This window comes from Dama dama, chromosome 22, assembly GCF_033118175.1.
Source record: "Dama dama isolate Ldn47 chromosome 22, ASM3311817v1, whole genome shotgun sequence".
NCBI classification, from domain to species: domain Eukaryota; kingdom Metazoa; phylum Chordata; class Mammalia; order Artiodactyla; family Cervidae; genus Dama; species Dama dama.
This window is the reverse complement of record NC_083702.1, coordinates 11,180,829-11,204,452: the sequence shown is the minus strand read 5'-3', so window position 1 is coordinate 11,204,452 and position 23,624 is coordinate 11,180,829. Positions and strand designations below refer to the sequence as shown.

General features: G+C 41.4%; 1 protein-coding gene, 2 non-coding genes and 1 pseudogene across 3 annotated transcripts in view; 3 read left to right on the top strand and 1 right to left on the bottom strand.

The window, feature by feature from the left end:
• Nucleotides 1-23,624, top strand: part of LOC133043610 (chromatin remodeling regulator CECR2) — a 115,115-nt gene that overhangs the window by 20,772 nt on the left and 70,719 nt on the right. The gene's annotated exons all lie outside the window — the stretch shown is intronic.
• LOC133044075 (U6 spliceosomal RNA) lies at nt 93-199 on the top strand. The gene has a single exon (XR_009689827.1). It is a non-coding gene; the product is annotated as a U6 spliceosomal RNA (small nuclear RNA).
• On the bottom strand, nt 15,021-15,135 carry LOC133044134 (U6 spliceosomal RNA; annotated as a pseudogene).
• LOC133044132 (U6 spliceosomal RNA) lies at nt 21,263-21,370 on the top strand. Its single transcript, XR_009689875.1, has one exon. It is a non-coding gene; the product is annotated as a U6 spliceosomal RNA (small nuclear RNA).

Sequence of the window (23,624 nt, the reverse complement as noted above, 5' to 3'; positions counted from 1 at the left end):
TTCTGGCAATTTTGATTCCAGCTTGCGCAACCTTAAGTCCAGTCTGGCATTTCCTGTGATGTACTCTGCATAGAAGTCAGATGAACAGGGTGATAGTTGATTCGGCAGTATGTACACTAAAATTGGAAGAATACGCAGAAGATTAGCATGGCCCCTGTGCAAGGATGACATGCAGATTTGTGAAGGATTCCATGTTTTTGCTCGATGACAACCTCGAGGGGTGGGACGGGGAGGGAGGTGGGGGGGACATGGGTCAACCTATGGCTAATTCACGTTGATGTTTGGTAGAACCAATGCAATACTGTAAAGCAATTACCTTCAATTAAATCAGACATGGAACAATAGTAAATAAATTTAAAAAGTAAGTGAATAAATATTTAAAACAAAAAATAAGCATAGCCTTGACATACTCCTTTCCCAATTTTGAACCATTGTTCCGTGTCTGAATCTGACTGTGGCTTCTTGACCTGTGTACAGGTTTCTCAGGAATCAGGTAAGGTGGTCCGGTATTCCCATCTCTTTAACAATTTTCCAGTTTGTTGTGATCCATATCACAACAAGGCTTTTAGCATAGTCAGTGAAGCAGATGTTTTTGGATCACTGCAAACTTTCCCCCAAGCCGTGAGTAGGACTATTCCTTCCATGGCTTTCTTTTTATGTAAACATTAGTGTTTGTGTGTGTCTGCATGCTCAGTCATGTCTTACTTTTTGCAACCTCATGGAATGTAGCCTGCCAGGCTCCTCTGTCCATGGTATTTCCCAGGCAAGAATACTGGGGTGGGTTGCCATTTCTTTCTGCAGGGGATCTTCCCAACCCAGGGATCAAACCCACGTTTCTTGTGTCTCCTGCATTGGCAAGCAATTTCTTTACCACTATGCCACCTAGGAGGCTGTTTACTGTTAGTGATATTTATTTTAATCACTTGGGTAGGGAAATTTATATTTTAGATTGAAAAGAAGAGAAAGCTACTAATATCACTCAGTCAGCTTACCCTTGAGAGGATAGCTCTGTACACTGACAGGTGCCAGTAAGTAAAGTAAAAGACTTGGTCACTGCTCACAAAATTTGAGAGAGAAAGGGAGATATTATAGAGGTAGATGTTCAAATAGACTATTGTAGTACAGTATTTGTTAAAATGGAAGTGTGCAAAAAGTACAGCAGAAGCTAGGAGCTTTACAAAAAATAGCTGAGCCTGTTGGGGGATGGATGTAGGGGAATTGGGACGGTTTCACAGCTTCCTCAGCCTGGAAGGCTGGGTAGAGAATCAACAGGTGCATAGGTACAGAGAGAGGGTCACTTAGTAGGATGACAGTCCATGTGGGAGGGAGGAAGAGACTGTGCCAGAGAGAGGAGGGCACTGGGGGGCCATCTGCAAGGTGGGTGGGGGTACAGGAGACGAGGCTAGGTTAGTGCTGAGGTGATGCTTAGGTAGGAAGGTTATTCGATTTTATTCTGAAAGTTGGGGTTTTCAGACTTTTAAAGCTGTGAATTACTTTGTTAAAAGGAAATTTTATGCAGGAACTCAGTATTTAAAACAGATAAAAATAGAGCACTGTTTGAAAATTGCCGTAGGTCATGAGCTATTCTAGTTTGAGCAGGAGAGAATGTTGTGATTTAGAATGTTTGGAGCAGGATGGGATATGTTAGTGTGCAGTAAATATTTGTTGACTGAATGGAGAGTAGAGTTCAGTTCCTCTTAGTACAGAGGCAGCAGGTTGGAACCAGAAAGGCAGTTACCAGGCTGTGCCAGTTGCCTCGGTGAGAGCTGCCAACCCGAGCTGGAGATTGAATGTTGCTGCGGGTGAGGGTTGGACACAGAGTTGGTTGGACAGTGGCTTGAAGAGACTAGTACTGTGGTCCCAGTTCCATCCCCGGGGGTGTGTCATCCCCAGAGTGTTCTGGGGATTTGTGGAGGCCTTTTGGTGCCAGAGATCAGAGGCAGCACTGGCGGAGAGAGGATGGGCAGGGGTGCCAGATGTCCCACATCCAGCCTGAGGTCTTAAATGTAGGTGAAGAAAAAACTGGGATTTAAATCCCAACTTACGGTTTTACATGTCAACACAGGGTAGTTTTTGCAGTGTTTAAACATGTACCAAGATTTTTAGGAGTGCCACTGTTCAGGACCAAGGAAAGATTACACTGTTTTGTTTGAAACGTTGATGAGAGTTTTTCACCGTTTCGGAATATCCTATATTATATCTTACTCATCACTGGTCATAGTTAATTGCTTACACCTCAGCCTGGTGTTGGTCTGTGTTTTTATTTTGGGTTCTATTTTAACAAATGACTGCTGTGTCTTCTAGTGAGTCCATGCTTAAGCATTTACATTTTGAAATACTTTTTATTATGTATTTAATTTTTGTCTTCTCTTGATTACAGTTGGGGTAATATATCAGTTATGTTTATGGTTGTAAATTATATTTATGGCTGTAAGAAGGCATCGTTATCTGTGAATTTCACCTCAGGACAGTGTGGGGGTTGTAAACTCAGTGCTGTGAGGAGGGGGTGCGGACCTGACTGAGGAGGACTGTGCCATCCCTGTGAGTCCTGGGACTCTGGCTTGGGGGCCGCCCAGAGGCAGTCACTCTTCATTGAGACGAGGACTGGCTCTGGGGTGAAGGCAGTAAATGTGGGGCACGCTGAGTTTAGGCTTACACACAGCTTCAAGTTAGAAACGTGTGGTAGAAATTGTGAACTGGGATTTGGAGTCGAGGAGGAAAAATAACAGTTAACGTTTCTGGAGAGTGAGGTGGTTAAGAACACAGGTTGTGGAGCCAGCCCGGGCTGTCTCCGTGGCCATGCTCTGCACCTGGGTGACGCTGCACTCTGAGCGCCGTCACACCTGGTGTTCTCATTCTTAAAAATGGGGATAATATACTTACCCACTAAGTTAATATGGAAATTAAGTGCCTTAAAACGTCAAATACCTGAATAATGCCAACTTAAAAGTTGTATTCAAATTAGCTATTCACCAAAAATTCAGTAAATGCCAAGAATTTTGAATTGATGTATGACTTCTATCATTTGGGCCTTATAAAACAGAATTTTTATGAGAAGACTGAGGCCTAGGGAGATTTCCTGTAGACTCGTGAATCATAAATTGTACAGGAAGTAAAAGTCTGAATTGGCTAGGATAGAATCACATGCTTCCAGACCTTCCCTTCCATCTGTGGACCTCAGACCAGCAGCATCAGCATTGCTTGGGAGCTTGTTAGAAATGCAGAGTCTCAGGCCTCACCCTGAGATGACTGTTTCAGATTTTGAATTTAAGTGAAATTTCCAGATGATTCCTGCGCATATTAAAGCATGAGAAGCTCTGGGCTCAGAGGTGTGAGCTGGTCTGGCTCAGCAGGGGCAGGGAACAGGGAGGGAGGCCTTGCTTGGTGCAGGCGCTGGGCCCCCAGGCTGGTGGACCCTGGCCTTGCTCCAAGTTTTAGCTCTAGGACCTTGGCAGGTCTCTTCCATTCTCTGGACCTCAGCTTTCTCATCTTTAGGTGAGGCAAGTTGTCTTCCACTCTGATATTTCCAGGTCTTCTCCTGGGAAGACACTTGTGCATGGTGTTTAGGGTTTGGGTGATGTGGGAGGTGAGTGGTAATTTGGGTGGAGAGTCAGGAGTGTGCTTAGGCATATGAGTGTACCATGAATGGAGATGGTGGATTTTACTAAAGTAAATATATTTAGTCATCCTTTCTGAATTTTGTTCAGAAATCTTAAGATTTAAGAGACACATTCTTTAAGCATATCTTCAACTTTAAAGCTGGCAAGTTGAGGCTTCTGTGGTGATTATTTTTTCTTTATTTGGCTTATTCTCAAGTGAACATATCATAGTTGGATATATTTTATATTAAGTTCTAAAATAGTATTACTTTTAAAAAAATCTAGGAATCACATTTGGCTTCCACATTTTGTCTGAGTGTCCTCATTTTTCTTCAGACTTTCTGAGGACCTTGACAGTATCTACTACTTTGTACCTGCAGGGATCATGTCTAGAATAAATGGACTTCCCTGATAGTTCAGTCGGTAAAGAGTCTGCCTGTTGGGCAGTAGACCTGCGTTCAATCCCCGAATGGGGAAGATCCCCTGGAGAAAGAAACGGCAACCCAATCCCGTATTCTTGCCTGGGAAATTCCATGGACAGAGGAGCCTGGCGGGCTACCTCCATGGGATCGCGAGAGTCAGACATGACTTACCGACTAAACGACCGCCAGGTATTAGATAATGTTTTGTGTTTGATTTATAAATTTTTCTTAAAAATATTTTAACTTCCTTGGAAGTTGAAAAATCTAGGTCTTTGCCCCTTGAATGTAGTTGTGGTGAAATCTTCAGGAATATCCTCAATTTTTATCCCAAACTCGGGTTGCCTCACTGAGGAAAAGAGGTTTGTAATACACAAAAGAAAAAAAAAAGTATGAGGGGAGTGGAGAGCTCAGAAACACGCAGCCACAGAGATGTTCTGGAGTAGGTGGTGGTGGTTTCTGCGGATGGTGCTGACTATTAAGGAATGGTGCTGAGATCAAGGAAGCCAGAGATCACCACCTCCCAGCCCCTAGGGGAGGTGCTTTGCAATGTCCTGCTTCCTGCAGAACACTTCATTTTGAATTTAAAATCTTTGTTTTAAAGGGGGCTGCATTTTGAGCCCTGTGCTGTCTGCCATCTGCTTTTCTCCCAGGTTTGGGAACATGAGGAAAGCCAGCAAGCCTGGGAAGGCCAGAGAGAGGGGAGAGGTTGTTCTGAAGGGGGTGGGGGCTCTCTTAAGTAACTGGCTGCGTATCTGTGTAATCATAACCTCATCTGTCTTTGTAGAGATGGTTGAGGGGACCCCAGGAGAGCCTTGTCCTTGCAACGAGCAGGGTCTCTAGTTGCCGAGCGGGCTTCTCACTGTGATAGGTTCTCTCTGCTGAGCTCGGGCTCCAGGGCGCGTGGGTTTCAGTAATTGGGCATGAGGCTCAGTAATTGCAGTGCTCAGGCTTAGTTGCTCCACGGCATGTGGATCCATCTCAGACCGAGGATCGAACCTGTGTCTCCTGCGTTGGCAGGTGTATTCTTCATCACTGAGCTACAAGGGACGCCCCGAACCCTTTATATTTCGGAATAATTTTCGAGTTACTGAAAAGTTATTGTTACAGTCCCAAGAGTTCATGTATTACCCTGTTAGCAAACTTTTTCTGTAGAGGGCCAGATAGTAAGGATTTTAGGCTTTGTGGACAGATGGTCTTTTCTCGCAATTGCTTAGTTCTGCCAGTGCAAGGCAAGAGCGGCCATAGCTGGACAGTAAGTAAATGAATGGGTATGGCTATGTTCCAGTAGATACTTGTTTTGCTTCTTTTTTTTCCTTTGGTATGCCATGTAGCTTGCGGAATCTTAATTCCCCAACCAGGGACAGAGCTCAGGCCCTGGCAGTCAAAGCACCAAGTCCTAACCACTGGACCACGGGTGAACTTCCTCAATAAAACTTGATAAGAGCAGGTGGCTGGTTGGATTTTGGTCAGTGGACATTAGTTTTCTGACTCCTGCTGAATACCCTTTACCCAGCCTTCCTGATGTTGAATCTTACACAACCAGGGTACATTTGTCAAAACAAAGATACTTTGGAACAGTGCTGCTAACTAGACTCAGACTTTATTTGAATACGTGTCCATCTTTGATTTGGTTTTCAGTCTTGCATGCTGCTTTATGCTTTGTTGACAGCATGTCTCCTCAGCCTGTTACTGTCAGCTGGAGACTTTGGATACTCATTTTGATCTGTGAGCTTTGTTGCCCAAATTGTCCTTTGGCAAAGGCCAAAGGCCAAAAGCTTTGGCCTTTGTGGTTCTTTCAGATAAGCCTGTGTCTTTTGGATATGTCCTCAATTTTTCTTTTTTGAACCCTTTTTTTCTTTTTGGCTGCACAACATTTGGGATTTTAGTTCCCCAACTGGGGACTGAAGCTGTACCCCCTACAGTAGAACCACAGAGTGTTAACCATTGGACCTCTAGGGAAGTCCTTTGTATACTTTCTGACTGAATTATATTCCATTATATGGATATACTCCTCTTTTCTCTTGATCTTTTTGTGAGGTGGTGGACGTTTGGATTGTTTCCACCGTTTGGCTGGTATGAATAATAACTTTGTGTATTTGCTAAGGAGTGTTTTTGTGAGCATGTATTTTTTTTTTTTCTCCTGGGTGGGTACCTAGGAGTGGAATTGGAGTTGTGTTTGAGTTTATAATAAAGCCCCAAACTTCTTACCACAGTGGCTGCACGAGTTCCAGTTTTTCCCATCATCATTAGTACTCAGTATTGCCTGTGTGATTGTGACATTCTAGTGGGTGTGGAGTGCTACCTCCCTAATGATAAGTGATTCACATATTGTTGATGAAATTTCTATTAGGATATTTTGCTTATTTTAAAAATTAGTCTATTAAGTGTATATGTTCTGGATAGAAGTCCTTTGTCAGAATTATTATTTTACATATCTTTTCTTTCAGTCTGTCAGTTGTCTTTTCTTTCAGTCTATGAATTTTCTTTTCTTTGCAGTCTATGAGTTGTCTTTCTAATTTATAAATTAGAATTTTCGAATTCTAACTTATCAATTTTTTCTTTTATGGTTGTGCTTCTGTTATCATCATATCTAAGATGTTTTTTCCTTGCCCAGGATCACAGAGGTTTTCTCTTAGATTTTCTTTTGCAGGGGAGGGCTGCACCTGGAGGCATGTGGAACTTCCCTGTCACATCCTCTGTGGTAGAAGTGTGGAGTCTTAACCACTGGACTACTGGGGAAGCTGTTCTTAATATTTTCTTTAAGTTTTTTTGTTTTAAAAAAATATTTCTGTGTTTATTTTTGACTGTGCTGGGTCTTTGTTGCCACGTGGGCTTTTCTTTAGTTTTGGCAAGTGGGGGCTGCTCTCTAGTTGCAGTGCGCGGGTTCTCTTGTTGCTGAGGGTGGGCTCTAGGGCTCGCAGGCTTCAGTAGGTGCGGGTCCCAGGCTCTAGGGTCAATGGTTGTGGGGCACAGACCTGTTGCTCTGCAGCATGTGGGATCCTTCTGAACCAGGAATTGAACCCATGTCTCCTTTATTGGCAGGTGGATTTTTTTTTTTTTTTTTAACCACAGAACCACAAGGGAAACCCTGTTTTGGATTTTATATTTAGATTTATGATCCATTTTGAATTGATTTTTGCTTATGGTGTGAGGCATTAATCACAATTGTTTTGTGTGTGTTGTAGCACCATTTGTTGAAAGGTCGTCCTTTATTCATTGAATTGCCTTTGTCCTTTTGTAAAGAATCAGTTGCTTACATATGTGTGTGCTCACTTCTGGACCATTATCCTGTTTCATTATTGAATTTGTCTGTTTTTAGGCTAATACCACACTGTCTTGATTACTATAATTTTGTCATAATTCTTAAAATTAAATAATGTTAGTGATATTCACTCTGTTTGCCTATTTTATGTCCTTTGTATTTCCATATGGATTTTAGAATTATGCTGAGATTTTGATTGGGATTATGTTGAATATACAGATCATCTTGTGGGAAATTGACCTTTTAATAGTATTTAGTCTTCTCTCTGTTTCGATTTTCTTTAGTTTCTCACAGAAAAATTTTATGTTTTTCAGTTTAGGTCCTACCTTTTGTTGGATTTTTCCTGAAGCATTTTATACTTGTTTTCTATGCTGTTGTACATTTAAAATTTTTTTAATTATTTAAAAAATTGTTTTTTACTGTGCTTCACAGTATGTGGGGTCTTTGTTCCCCAGCCAGGGTTCCGCAGTGCACCCCGGTAATGAAGTGTGGAGTCTTAACCACTGGACTGCCAGGGCAGTCCATGCTGTTGTACATTTTTAAAAGATTCCAGTTGTTTTTTGCTAGTTTATAGACATGCAATTGAGTTTTATATATTGATCTTATATCCTGTAATTTTCCTAAATTCACTTTTTTAGCAATATTTTTGTAGATTCCATTGGGTTTTCAACATAGATGATGTGATAATGTCTGCAAATAAGACAGTTTAGCTTCTTTCTTATCTGGGTACCTTTTATTTTTATTGCCTTATTGCTCTGTCTAGAACTTCCTATAAAACGTCTATTGGAGGCAACCGGAGCAGTCATCCTTGTCTTGTTCTTCATTTGAGGGAAAAGCATTCAGGCTTATCACCCTTTTATTTTCATTTTGTCCTAAAGTTATTTAAAAGTTATTTAATTTAGTTTCAAATACTTGGGAATCTGTCAAAGAGTTTTCTATTATTGACTTCTAACTTAATTCTATTTTGGTCAGACAAGTAGAGTTGGCATCTTTTTTTTTTTTTAACTTCTCATATTTATAATTTTAATGCAAAATTAAACTGTGAAGAAAAAAGATTTACAGTGAATATGAAAACATGGTACATGTTCTTAATATATAAGAAGACATTATAATAATAAGGGCAAATATAATAGTAGAGAAAGTCAAGAGCATGTGGAGAAGCAGCTCACTAAAAGAAGTAACCAGTAGCCAGCATGTATGTGGGGATATGTTTGTCTTTGCTAGTGGGGTTGTCTGTTGTTTTTGTCTATTACTTCCTTTTGGGGATACATGCCTCCTCTACTCCACAGGTTCTTGCCTCAGGTTGGCATCCTTTAAAGTGATTGAGACTTGTTTTGTGGTCCATAACGTGGACTTGCTAGTTATTTCATATGTACTTGAAAAGAATGTGTGGTTTGCTATCGTCGGCTGGAGTTTTCTTATTTAGTCAGTTCAGGAGCTTGGGTAGCTTTAAACACAAAAAGAGTGAAATATGACATGGATTCTTTTCTCCTTCCTTAAATTCATAATGTGAGTCCTTAGATCCTGCCACTCTTTCTACTAGCTGAGGAGAACAGTCTCCTGATTAGAATGACAGCTCTGAGCTGGAAGGCCTTATTTCATTAGTGCACTAACCAGCCACAGAGATTAGCTTATTGGCTACTTAATAATTAAATGAAGTTGGTTGTAATTCTTTGAGCATACACAGAACTTAGTAGGTTAACCCTTTATTGCCCAGGATTCCTGGGGTGTTTATGTATGAATACAGAGGAGCCTAAAATCCTTGAAAACTCTGAGAAGAGCTGTTTCAGTAAATTTCAAGAGACGATCTTATTTAAGAGGCATATTAAATACAAATAAAAACAAAATTACAGATTTGTAAACTAGTTCTCTGACTTGAGTATTCCTTTATTAACTGATTTTGGAGTCTTAATGGAAGAACTTCTATACCAGCACTTCTTTTGGCTAGCCAGTTTTACTCTTTGAGGAGGTTTCACTAAAGCATTTCCTTGGTTATTTCATATCCTTGCAGCAGCCTTGTAAGATGCAGAGTAAGGTTAGTGGAAGAGAAGGCTGCACTGGAGTATAGGTCACTGGTGGTGAACCAGATGTGGACTCGAATTCCAGAAATGAAAGAGACCTTGGGTAAGGTGATGGACATCTGGTGGTTGAGGAAATTCAGATGCAGAAAAGTTAGTGGTTGTCTGACAGCAAGGTGCTGTGCCTCTCTCAAAGGGACTTTGACAGTCTTGAGACATTCTTAGTTGCCACAACTTGGACAGGGGGCCCCCTAGTATCCAGTGGTTAGAAGCCCAGGAAATTGCCAAATATCCACAGTCCCCAGAACAGTTCTCTGGGCCAAAATGTCAATACTGCTGAGTTTAAGAAGGGTCTGCATTCAGTTTATCTTGAGTTTTGATTAGAACCTGGATCTCTCAAACTGCTTCCAGTGAGTTACGTACTCTCGCCATCAGCTGCTCTTATTTTTCATTCTTTTCAACTTCATTTTTAAAGATTCGAGGTAAAATCCACATAACATAACCATTAACCACTTTAAAGTGTATACTTTAGTGGCATTTAGTAAATTCAGTATGTTGTGCAACTGCTGTCTCTTTGTAGTTCTAGGATATATCCATCACCCCACAAGGAGACCCCATACCGTTTAGACAACTCTCCATTCCCTGCCCCAGCTCTGGCCACCACTAATCTGCTTCTGTCTCTGTGGAGTCTTTTTTTTTTTTTTTTTTTATGTTTCTGTGGATTCTAAATTCTTTTTATGTGGTGCTTCAGAACTAAAGTGGATGAGAAGTCAGGAGCATGGACATGACATCTGGGGTCCCCATTCTTTTCTGTCAGTGATGGGTTGAAATCATTCATTTGACCTTTTCCCTTTATTTATGTGACTGCTGGCCCAGTAGCCAGAATATTTTTCTGCTTTACATGAGTCTGAAATTATAGCCCACAATCTGTTTGCTCAGAGTTTTTATGGATGTCTGTGAAAGTCACTCAGTCGTGTCCGACTCTTTGTGACCCCATGAACTGTACAGTCCATGGAATTCTCTAGGCCAGAATACTGGAGTGGGTAGCCCTTCCCTTTTCCAGGGGATCTTCCCAACCTAGGGATTGAACCCAAGTCTCCCACATTGCAGGCAGATTCTTTACCAGCTGAGCCAGCAGGGAAGCCCTTGGATGTCTGTAACAGGATTTAATTTCTCACTGATTCTCTCTCACCTGGTATGCTTCTGAGCCACCTCCCCAGGTACTGAACTAAGTGTCCTTCCATTGATGTGCTTGAAATTAGGAACTAAAGTGATTAGGGAGGTAAATTCATCCCATTACTAAACATAAATGTGCTTGGAATCATTTAGCACCTAACTTGTATTGCTTTGTAATTAAAAACAAAAACAAGTATATTTCTATGTTTTCACTCCTGCTTAAAACCCTCCAGTGGCTGCTTCTTGGGTTTAGAGTAAACTCTGAATTCCTTACCATTGTCCCCACAGGCTCTGCTTCCACTCCTGTTCTGTTCCTTCGTCTCCCTGGCTCTTGGTGTGGACAGATGAGCCCTTTTTTTTCTCATGAAGGATCCCAGCTCCTTAAGGCCTCTGCACCAGCAGTTGCCTCAGTCTGGAGGGCATAGGGAGACATGCCTTGTACCGGTTTTCAAATCTCAGCTCACATGTCATCTCACATGGGAAACCTGCACTGATTACCCTGTCCGTCTATGGCTTGTAGTAGAAATTTTGAGTGAGTTTTGTGGAGAGAATAATACAGCAAATTCCTATTACACACGCTTTTGTTCACAGTCAGCCAGTTTAGAGCAGCCCTGCCTCTCTTCGTGACTGTCACTCTCTGTCATACTGGTCTTTTCAGTTTTCTTTTTCTGCAGTTGGCGTTTTTTTGTTTACTTTGTATACTACCCAGGACTGTGAGTTTTTTGAGCAGGCATCTTGTCTGTCCTATTTACTCTTGAGTCCCTAATGCCTGGAACGTGTTCCTATGTCTGTGTACATAGTAGGTGCTCAGATGAATAATGAAATGAAATAAACTTCCTCAAATCAGAGACTGTGCCTAACGCATGTTTGTCTTCGTCACTGTGCCTGATCCAGAGCTGCTGCACACACAGGTTCCTCTCCTCTCCTCTCCTGACAGTAGATCTGTGGATGTAGTAACCCTCGAGCAGTGTTTCTGTGATGGGAGGAAGGGAGAGCACACTCTTCTCTGCATTTGCTCTCAGATTGCTCTGCTGTAGTAAGACTGGAGATTTTTCCCGTTGCCACATTCACTTGGTGTTTAGTCTCGGTTGTTGTCTGCTCATAGGTAAACTTGGAACTCGTTCTAGAAGCCCACATTTATCTTTCCTTCCCTGATTGGTTGTTTCTAGAACTCTGGAAGGTAAGATCATCTAAGTTTAACTCCCATTTTACAGATGAGGGCTTTGCCCAGATTCATACAGTAAGGTGGTGGGTTTGGTTGGGGTTGGAAATGAGAGCTAAGCTCAGCAGTTAAAAATACTGTATAATTTTCTCTCTGTTGCATATTTATGAGTTCTGTTTTATTAGTTGGACTCTTAAGTTTTATTGGCTCTTTGTGATCAGGGGCGATGTACTCTGAGTACCTGCTATAGCTTTTAACACTAAGCATAGAGTAATGTTTTTGGACTAGGAGACCAATGTAAGAGCATTGCTTTATTTGAGAATTAATTTAGTGTTACATCACTGTTTCTCCCTGCTTTATGGGAATATGGGAAGAGACACTTGGAGGACAGAGCTTGCTTACTTGTGCAGAGGGTACATACAGGAACTGAGAACGGGACGGATGAGATGGGGAGGGTTAACAGAAGGCTGCAGGTGGAGGCTTTGCTCTTTGGAGCGAGTCCATCGCTTCCTGCTGTCCAGTCCAGTGTGAAAGACCATCTGGGCCTCCCCTCAGCAGATGAACGTGATGTAGTGAATGTGCAATGTAAAAGCTGGGTTTTGCTGAAAGTAACTGTCAGGTTAGATAGATCTGGAAATATCTAGTGCAGAGATGGGATTGAAATGGGCAGAAAAGTGTAATGATTATTTATAATTATTTTGAGCCAGTGTAGATCTACTTATATCATGCAGACATATATTGAATACTTTAAAAATATGTGGTATCATTATAACATTGTTTTATGTGTGTGTGTGTGTTCAGTCGTGTCTGACTCTTTGCGATCCCACAGACTGTAGCCCACCAGGCTCCTCTGTCCATGGGATTCTCTAGGCAAGAATACTGGAGTGGGTTACCATTTTCTACTCCAGGAAATCCTCCTGATCCAGGAATCAAATCCAGGTCTCCAGTGTCTACTGCATTGGCAGGCAGATTCTTTACCACTGAGCCATGTGGGAAGCCCATTATAACATATTATATAGTTTTATTTCTTTTTAAAGTCATATATAATGAACATTTTCTGTGTTAATAGTACTGCTGTAGAAATCAGTAAGTGATGGTTTTGTTTGTCATGGCTGATACTCTAATAACTTACCTTAGTTCTTTTGCATGTTGAATGAATGATGATCAATTGCTGTGGCTGCAGTTTTGGTGTTCCTATTTGTTGTAACTAGGAGTTACAATAAATTACCCTTGGGAAAGGGTAAGTTCTGTGTATCTAGTCTGGTTCCCCAAAGTAAAGCCATAGGAGTTGTCCCCATTGAGACTCAGTAGTGCAACCAAGGCCAGTTGTTTTCTTAGAGCTACACTTCATCTTCTGTTTCTGACTTTGCTTTGCGTTTTCATTCCCTGCCCTACCCTGCACCCTGCAGCTCCTTCTGTGCTGTGTGTGCCTGAAGCAGGCTTGGGCTTTGGCGTGGCTCCCATTCTTAGGGCTGAAGAGCCTGAGCCTTTGGCTCCCAGTGCAGCAATATCACTTGCTGGTTTTTCACTTTGGGGCAGGGGTACGAGGACTCTTTCAGATCCCTCCCGTCTTCAGCAGATCTAACTGATGGAAGATAGAAAGACACCCTCTGCCCACTGCCCCCGCCCCGTGCTGTGGGGTCAGCTTGTTAGCCCTTTTTTCTGGAGGCTCAGCCAACCGTGAATGAGGACTTCTGAGGTTGGGGTGGTTGTATCTGGAAGTCTGCTATATCCCTCAGAGCTCTTGAAGTCACTCAGGAAGCTTGCACATGACTTGCATCTCCATTAGGGGTGTGTGGCCTTTGGGAGCTCAGCCACCTCCTTTCTCCTGATGGGGTGGGTACTGCAGTGTTGCTGTGTGTCTGCACTCTGTCCCCCAAGATGGGCTGCAGTCAGACTTTTTTGATTAGCCACTGTTACAGTTTTCTTCAGGAAACACTCTTTAAAACCACTCTGAGGTGGAGAGAGTCTGGGCTCAGCCCCACTGCTGCTCTTGGGACACACAGACCTTTCCTTGACCTTGTTGGAAAGACATCATCCACAGAGCCCATAGGCTAGTTTTAGATGAGGGAGACCTGTGATGATTGTGAACCTTCTATAAAGGAATCAGAATCAAAAAGTTCTTCTTGTGGGAGAACAGAGAAAGCAAGTTCATAGTTCTGACCTTGAAAGCTGGAGTGTGGGGAAAACAGGAACAAACTGTGTCCTCACACTGCTGGAGGGGTGTGTCTTCCTTGCAAGGTTGCCTTTTCCAGGTACTTACTGGTCAAGACCTCAAGTGATGCTTAGTCTTTGCTTTTAACTGTTCTAATTGGATCCTTAATGCACTGTTCTGTCTTGGAGTTAGGTGACCTGTTGGGTCACACTCACTGTCCAGCCATTGCTTGGCTTGCTGCCCTGCCTCCTCAGCCCTCAAACACACATACTGTTTGGGTACTCTGGTCTGAGCAGCAGGAAAGTGGGTGTTTGGTCGCAGAGGACCGTCTCTGCTGCAGAACCTTTGGTCCAGTTTTCCATTTGGTATTCAGTCTGACATTTTGCACCGACCCTCCTCTCCAGATGTTCTGAAAGCTAGATGTGCAGTTTACATACATTTTACATAATTTACTTCCAAGCTTTACATACATTTGCTTGGAAGACAGAGTCTAGAATCAGTCCAAGTCTCTGGAAGACAGGGTTTCAGATGACCAAGTTTTGAGGTGTATTGCTAATATTGTTACTAATGTGAATTACCTTAGTTGGTAAAGAGTATACCTGAAAGATTAATTTGAGCAGATGCAGATGTAATCTGTCTGCTCACTCTCTAAGATGGGAAAAAACTTGTTGGGGTAAGGAGTTGGAGTGGATCATAGCTCATCGGGGCCAAGTCTGTCCATCATTCACCTTAGCCCTTCTTGGTGATCTTTCCTTTTGGGGCATGCTTACATGTGTGAGGAATCTGTAACCAGTGATGAATTCCTGAAGTGTGGTTGTAAAAGTTAGAGTTGCGTATACACAACTCTTAAAATACTTCTTACTAAATTGTCTCTTATTTAGATGGTGGAAAAGTATGGCGGTGACTCAGTTCACTTAGAAGCCATTCGTATTGGTGCCTTTCATGTGTAGCAGTGAGCCCTTAAGTGTTTGAATACATGAATTGATAGATGAAACAATTTTCTTCTCTTCTTGCCTGTTGACAGGCACTTGGCATTTCGTCCGAGTTTCTGACGTCAGTGTCGTTTTTCCCTTCTTAGAAGGTTCAGTATTCTGCCCTGCCTGTTTGGCCCTGAGTTTTCATTCAATATGCTGCTGCTTATTAGGTGAACTGCTTTCCTGCTATACATTTCTTTCTTTTTTTTTTCCTTTATTTCCACAGTCCAGTAATTTATTTTAAATTTGAGTAAAAATATGGAATGCTTCACGAATTTGCGTGTCATCCTTGCGCAGGGGCCATGCTAATATGCTAATCTTCTCTGTATCGTTCCAATTTTAGTATATGTGCTGCCGAAGTGAGCACCCTGCTATACATTTCAAATAAAGACTTTGGAAACTTACAGAGTAATCCATATGTAAATTGGGACAGGACTGGCAATTTGGGTATAATTCACTGGAGCACAGGCAGTATGACAGGGCTTGTAATTTCCTTCATATTTTATATTGTTCCTCTAGAGAAATACCCGTAGACAGATACATTTTCTAAATGATTCCAGAGTAGTGCTTTACAGTGCCTATTCCACTAAGCCCTCGGTCTCTTCCGGTTATTTCATTGTGTTGTAAAACTTATGGTATTCAAGATAAAATTGTAATTCCCCTATAGAAATAATTCCGTATAAAAGGATACAAGGTACAAAGCTATTATTGTACAGTATCTGAAATCTCCCCTTTTGATATAAACTACAGAGAAGGGAAACGAATGTTCGTACGTTATAGTGGAAAAGAGAGATCATCTTCTCCCAGATGTGCTTGCATGAAGTAGTGTTAATATCACCTTTTATTACCACGTGTGAACTATCTGGGGCTTCCCAGGTGGCCTTAGCAGTAAAGAACCCACCTATCAGTGCTGGAGACTTTTAAGAGACCCAGGTTCAATCCCTGGATCGGGAAGATTCCGTGGTGCAGGGCATGGCAACCCACTCCAGTGTTCTTGCCTGGAGAATGTCATGGACAGAGGAAGGAGCCTGGCTGGTTACAGTTCACGGGGTTGCAAAGAGTTGGACACGACTGAGCGATTTTGCATGCAGCATGTGAACTATCTGGGGCTGAAGTTGAAATGAGATAATGTAGTGGCCAAATGCGTCTTGAACTCTTGGAAACAATAAGACCTATAGTATAGTACATCAAAGTACAGTAAAAATCTTAAAATCTAGGATTTTGTATTCCAGAAAGTTCTGCTGGTATAGCATCTGTGTGCTAACCAGTAGGCATAAAAAGAGGTTTTTACTGTAACAATATTTTGTTATGGATAGGCAGAGTGCATTAATCGAACTGTTTGGCTTGCTAGTAGGATTAACAAATTGTGATAGATCTTAGCTGAATGGGAGAGTATATTTCACTATTCATGATAAATTTACCATTTTATGTAATACAGTCTGGAAGTGATATAGTGTATTCAGTTGTGATTATCTCAGTCTTTTGACGTTTTTATTTCATACATCATTTGTGTTCGCCTCAAATCAGTAGCAGAGGTGTAAAAATAGTGGATTGGGGTAACTTCTGTGATGCCACCAGATAGCAGCACTAATAAAGTAACTTGAATGAGGTGAAACCAGAAATGTGACCATTCAGGATTTCAGTATAGGTTATCTACATTGCCTGATGTACGTTTTTTTGTATTTAAAAATTTTAATTGAAATATAATTGATTTGCAGTGTTGTGTTTCTGCTGTGCAGTAGTGATTCAGTTAAACATATACACACATTATTTAAAAAAATGTTTTCCATTGTGACTCATCATAGGATATTGAATATAGTTCTCTCTGCTATATATAGGACCTTGTAGAATATGGTATTAGTTTTTATATGTAAGGTTAATAGCTATTTCAATGGGAAAAGAAACTTGGACTTTATTCTGACTCATTAGATTGTTCTCCTGGTCGGCATTCACAGCCCTTCAGTATGCAGCACAGCTCCTGCACCAACCCATTCAGTAGGTCCTCTTTTACAAGCCATTTCTGCAGTACTGAAGAATTCCTCTGTCTATATTTGTGGGTATTTCTTAATATAAGATGATAATCAACTGTCTTCAATAAAATCGTATGTGCATGCTATTGTATTATATATAGTTCATTTTCGTTACCCTACATTCTACCATTGAAACGTCCACCGCACAGAGCAGAAGACAGAGGAGGTGTCAAGACAAGGAGGCATCTGCTGTGGCAGCCCAGGCCTCACTGGACCAGCAGTCATCCCGCCTTTGCTCTGAGCCTGCCTTGTTGGTGGGGAGGGCACCTCTTCCTGAGATAATGGTTGTGTTACAAGTGAGTCTGAATTTGGAGATGAAAAATGTTGACTTCAGCAATTTAATTTTATCTCTATGCTTGGTTTATTCTGTAAATAATTTGAAGCTTTTAATCTATCAATCAATCATCCATCCATTTGTAGCATCTACTGAGAACCAACTTCCTTCTTCCATTTAAATTTTGTTCACTGGAGATTTGAGGCTTCATCCCTGCCTTCTGAGGCCAAGGTTTTCTAGTATACTGATGATGTCTGGGAAGAAACGTTTTAGGAATGTTTTTACTATTTCCAGATCATTCCCATTCTGTGTTGGAGAGGCTGAAATGGTGAAATTATGAAGCCAGCAGTTAGTGCTAAGGGAGTTGAGTGCCCTGTTTACTGAAATACCTATGAACATACCCCCTTTAATAGTGATGAATTTCATGTAAAATATTTTAACCTAGGCAGCTAAGGATATGTTAGAGACATAGGTAAGTTAGAGACACAAAGAAAGGAGTAGTGATTTTTATATTTATTTAGTGCTTTTCAAAATGATTACTAATACTGACTAGAATTACTAATACTGACTAGTCAAGCAATTTAGAATTGCTTGACTTTGTGAGTCAAGAAGATGGAGTGTATATCTTTTTAATTGTTTTCTTTTTCTAGACCTTTATTATTTCTTACTGATTTTTGTATTGGTTTACTTGGCTGTCAAATATTGATAAATATTTTCCCCTCAGTAATGCCCTGAGTGATAGAGTGGGTGAGGCAATGGAGGACTGCCTGGATTCAGATCTCAGTCATGCAGTGAATGGATGGATACTGTTTGTGTAATTTCTTCTCCAGTTCGGACCCTTAGATTGTTATAGTGCCTTTTTTTTTTTTTTTTTTTTTTTAAGTAATAAACTACCAGTGATATCAAATGTGCACAATTGTGATTAGAGGGCTAGTCTTTTTATTTATTTTTTTTTTAGGGCTAGTCTTTTTAAAGTCTCTTGATATATAATGTAATATTGAAGTTGTCAGGTGTGTTCTTTCACAACAGAGGAACTTCTTTTAAGAATTTAAAATTGCTTCATCACGTAGGTTTGGTGAGTGTTTTGCCCATCCTTTTTCTTGAGGAAAAGACTTAATTTCTGATGGGCTTTCTTACATAAATTCAGCAAGTTTCTGTGCTATGAATTCAAATAGAGAGCACATTTAGATAAATTTAAATACTGACCAGCTACAACCATTGTTGTACCAATACGGCTACTATTTTGTTTTCTTCGAGGGTCACCTCTTGGTAATTAAGTTTCACTTTATAAAATTGGAAGTTTTCTGGATAGTACTTGCTTCTTGGAGAAGCAATAATGACTTTTAGTTCCAAGGAATATTTTTTTTTTTTTTTTCAAGGAATATTTTTTGTAGCAACTTAATAACTTGTAGTTAGTGAAAGTATCATAGATTAATTCACCGGTCAAGTTTTGCAAAAAGTGAGGGAAAAATGTTAAGAAATCAGTGTATTTGCTACAGTCTCTGTTTAGGGCGAAAGGTAAATTGTGGCTTCCTGGAGTTTCCTTGGAAGTGGAACTTCTGGGTAGCCAATATTTTTGTATATTGCAAAGTTTACCACTGTACCACTGTTCATGAATTTATGGCCTAAACTTTGAATTTACTTACTTTGAGAAGAAATCTACATAGAATGTATTTAACTTCCCAATCTTAAGAAAAAAAATCAATCCACTTTATTAAGTATACAGTTGCATTTCAACAGTTGTATACACCTGTGTAACCAGCACCCCAAATAAAATATCAATGGCCTTGTTGGCATTTCCCTAAGAGTTTCTCCTGCCCCTTAGAGTGATATCAGCCCCCGCAAAACACACGCACCAGGACCACGCAGTCAGGGGGTGAGCATTAGAACCCTACAATATGCATTCTTTCCTTCACCCCCCACCTAGTGGGGGCATACTTTTATCTGGTCCCAGTAACTGCATTCTTTGGCCTTCTGCATGGCAGCACATGGTGAATCTCCTCTCTCATCAGCACCTTATGCCTCTGCCCTAACTTTAGGGCACGTAGTTCCACGTGTAGGCTTGGGGGTGGGGACTCTCGTTCCAGCTTTCTAAAACAACTAGCTTTCTTTTAAAAAAATTTATTTATTTTTGTCTTTGCTGGGTCTTTATTGAGCGTAGGCTTTTTTTTCTCGTTTAGTTGCAGGGAGTGGGGGCTTCTCATTTCAAGAGTTTCAGTAGTTGCAGCACGCAGGCTCAGTAGTTTCAGCTCCCGGGCTCCAGAGCCACAGGCTCAGTAGTTGTGGCGAGAGGGCTTAGTTGCTCCATGGCCTATGGGATTTTCCTGGATCAGGGCTATAACCCGTGTCTCCTGCGCTGGCAGGCAGGTTCTGTACCAGGGAAGCCCAAACTAGCTTTTTAAAAGATTGTTTCTGGCTCTTCAGATCATGTCAGACTGGCTACTGGGCAACTCTGCTTTTTTTTGGCCTAAATTTAGCTGCAGTATATCTTCCATAGATCAGTCCTGTTAAACTGGTCAGACTTACAGTCGGGTGCTGTATGATAAATATCTGTTCTAGCAAAACGGTGAACATGAACGTGGATTTCTGGGCACGGATTCTGCTGGTGCGCTCCTACCTTTCTGTGTCCTACCCATGACCCTGTCCCGGGGGTGCTGTGGCCATCATTCCATCTGTTGCTCTTCCGTTGCCCCCAGTTCTCCAAGAGGTTCTCTGAGCCGTCTCCTCCTCGCCCGTTCATCACGCTCTCACCCTCTCCCCTCGACGCCCAGCACGCTGCACCCAGTGCCCCTGTCTCTCAGGCGGTGATTGATTCCCTCTTCTTTCCTACCAGCTCTCTCCCAGCGGGGCCGCGCAGCAGATTGTGATGCTGGGGAAAGTTGGGTTCTGCCCTAAGCTCCCGTCACGCTGTGCAGAGAGGAGGACGACAGCAAGCTTTATTGTCCCTGTGGGTGTGGCTGCAGTGTCTCTGTGGTTTTCAGAAGATGGCAATTACTGAAGACAATTACTCTTCCCATATAAGTCATAATAGTTATGGACGATCACCGCCACCATTTATATTTATTATTTAGCACAATTATGGTAACATACATCATTAAATGTATGTCAGATTAACTGTTATTTTGTTTGGCCAACACAGTAACTTCTCTGAATGCCGTGTTTCCTAGCTTGTTGCTCAGAAAGCCCTAGTGAAGATGGCAGCAGTGATGATCTTTGAATAGGATCATAACCCCCATCATTTATACATGTTTTTGGTAGCTTTCTGAAGGCTTTCTAAGAAACAAATGTAAGTGACTATTTACCGTATCTGTTAAATATACATTCTTTCTCGTATTCTTTTCCGTTATGGTTTACTATAGGATATTGAATGTTATTCAGTTGAATATTTATTACAGGCTACTCCCTGTACAGTAGGACCTTGTTGTATATCCATCCTATATATGATAGTTTGTATCTGCATATCCCAAACTCCCAATCCTTCCCTTTCCCCAAACCCCTCCCTTGGCAGCCACAGGTCTGTTCTCTAGGTCTTTGAGTCTGTTTCTGTTCCGTAGTTCACTTTTACCATATTTTAGATTCCACATATAAGTGATGTCATATGGTATTTTTCTTTCTCTTTCTGGCTTACTTTACTTAATATGATTATCTCTAGGTCCTTCTATGTTGCTGCAAATAATGCCAGGTTCTTAATATACTTTGTTTCATAGAGCTCTTAAAACTGCTCTGATTTAGGGAACATGGTTCTTTCTTTCATGGATCAGGAAGCTGAAGCTTCCGTTACTGAGTTGAACTGTTCTCTCCCGGTCTTGAGGCTCTTTGGTTTTGGCTGTTTCAGATGACGATAGTGACACCCATCTTGCAGGGTTGTTGGCAGGATTACAACTAGTGCATGTGTGAAGCATCAGGCATAGCGCCTGACACTGAGATTATTACACAGACGTTTCCTGTTCTCAGTGAGTTGATGGTCTAGGTCATCCTCCATGGCGTCCTAGTCTTTGCTCGAATCTGTTAATTTCTCAGGGAGGTTCATTCCTTCTTGAGCCTCAGTGTAAAATGATTTGTATGTAGATGCTGAATAACTGCCATCAGTACTTTGCTTTTATACACTGCTATTCAACCTGAATTCAGTACACTAAAAAAAAGATATTTCCATTTTGAATTATTGGAGCATTACTTTAAAATGAAAAATAGTGCTCAACTTCGGCAGCACATATACTAAAATTGGGACGATACAGAGAAGATTAGCATGGCCCCTGCGCAAGGATGACAGGCAAATTCGTGAAGCATTCCATATTTTTAAAAATTAAAAAATAAAATAACATAAGATGAAAAACAACCTTAACCGCAATTACAACCAAAAAATCTAGACTACACTTCCTGGTATTTTTTCAAAGACTTATTTCTTTCTGGTAACAGTTCATTGAGATATTCACAAACCACACAATTTGCCCTTTTAAAACATGCAATTTATTGGTTTTACTGTATCCACAGAACTGTGCAGCCATTACCGCAATCAATGCTAAAACATTTTCCACTACCGCTAACAGAAACTTCCGACTACTGGACAGTCACCTGCTACTCCCTTCTCCCACTCCATCCTCCAGAAACTTCTGTTCTCCTTCCTGTGTCTGGGTTTGCCAGTTTTAGACATTTCTGGTAAATGGAATAGTACAAAATGTGGCATTTTGTGACTGGCTTCTTAGGGGCCTCTGTGCTACACAGGTGTTAGTACTTCACTTCTTTGTTGCCAAGGAGTGTTCTGGTTTTTGGATACACCACATTTTGTTTATCCATTCATGAGCTGATAGGCATTTGAGTTGTTTTCACGTTGGGCCATTGTGAATAATGCTGCTATTATGAACATCATGTATAAAAGCCTTTGTGTGGATGTAGGTATTCATTTCTCCTGAAGAACTGCCAGACTTTTCCCAAGTGGCTGCACCATTTTATATTTCTACCAGCAGTGTGTGAGGGTTCCATCCTTCCCATTTCCTCAGTAACACTTGCTTTTATCTGTCTTTTTGATTATAGCTTTCATAGACTTACATGTCGACCTAGATGCTCTGGGGACGTCTGCAAACATAGTGCCTGGTGTTTTCCCTGGTACTTCTTTGCTACTCTGACTTTGGGGTGGGAAGCTTACATATCATGGGAAACTGGAGGGTTGACTGATAGAGTGGTATCACTGGTTAAAGTCAATGTGTATGTGAAGGCTATATCTAAAAAGTTCTTAGAAATACTTATATGTAATTTGTGTCAGTAACAGTTGACAGCTTTTATAGGAATGCTGTTAGTGTAACGCCCAGGGTTTGGAAAAAGTTTATGTGGAGAACTGATGAAGGTATATAAAACTTGGTCAGTAACATATCAAATCATGTCTTGGTTTGGTCAGAAAAGTTAAAATTAAGACATTCTTCCCATCATTTCATTGTTGTTGTTAACATTCACATATGATTGTGTGCATTTTAAAGGAGGGGATATTTTTTCAAAGGAGGTGAAAATTGGTTCTTTCGGGTGGGGTGCCCTGAAGAGGAGAGTGGCTAGCATCACCAGACCTGCTGCTCACCTTGGACAGGAGCACTGAGCGGGCCTGTCCTCCTGCAGCCTGGGTCGCTGCTTACTGAGGTTGCCAAGCGGCATGTGACGGCTGGGATTCCCGCAGAGCCAGGTGGGCAACTTGCCGATGGAGTGATGGGTAGGCTGAGTTCCAGCTGGTGAACTGGGGGGTGTGTGTCTCTTCTGTAGCTGAATTAGCTGCAGCTAAATCTTGTCACAGACAACCATGGGGGGAGAGTTAGAGCTTCTGATTGTTCAAGAGGTGAGAGACCCAGACTTCTAAAAAAGTTATGCAACCAGTTAAACAAAACAATAAAACTGTGACCAAGCAAATATTTCTTCATGTTACCAGCTTATAATCTCTTATGTATCACAGACCAGTTGACCCATAAACCTTTTTAAGTTATGTGATGAAGGTGGACAGCCCACACACAGGAATGCTGTTATTTACGAGCCTCAGACATTGGCAGCAAGATTGCAAGGTGAAGTAGAATTGCGGGATAGGGTTGTGCTTGGTGGGTTATTGGCTGCAGCTTGTCTGACGGTGAGACTCACGGTGCAGTGCCTCTTCTGTCTTTGCTATGTTTAGAAAGACTGGAGCCCCCTTTGACCTATACAAAGCCTAAAAAGGCAGTTTTCTGAGGAATTAACAAGTGAGATTGGTTGCTGAACAAGTTTTTGTTTAATGCAATGGAAATTCTGGATGGATCATAAATACATTTAGCCTGAATTAGACTATCTGTTGCCTGGATTGCCTTCTACAAGACCCTAAGAAAATGAAACTATTGGGAGCAGGACCCCCCAGCTTAACCTGCTGAAATGGTTGTTTTCTCTGGTTGTCCTGGCCCCTAGACTATACAGTGTCTCTGACCATGAATTTGTATGTCAGATGCTCTGAAATACGTGGTAATAAATTAGATTTGGGGCCATCGTATATGAGTTATCAGTAATTCTGAAGATGCTGGGCATCAGCAAAGATAAATCCCCTAATTTCAC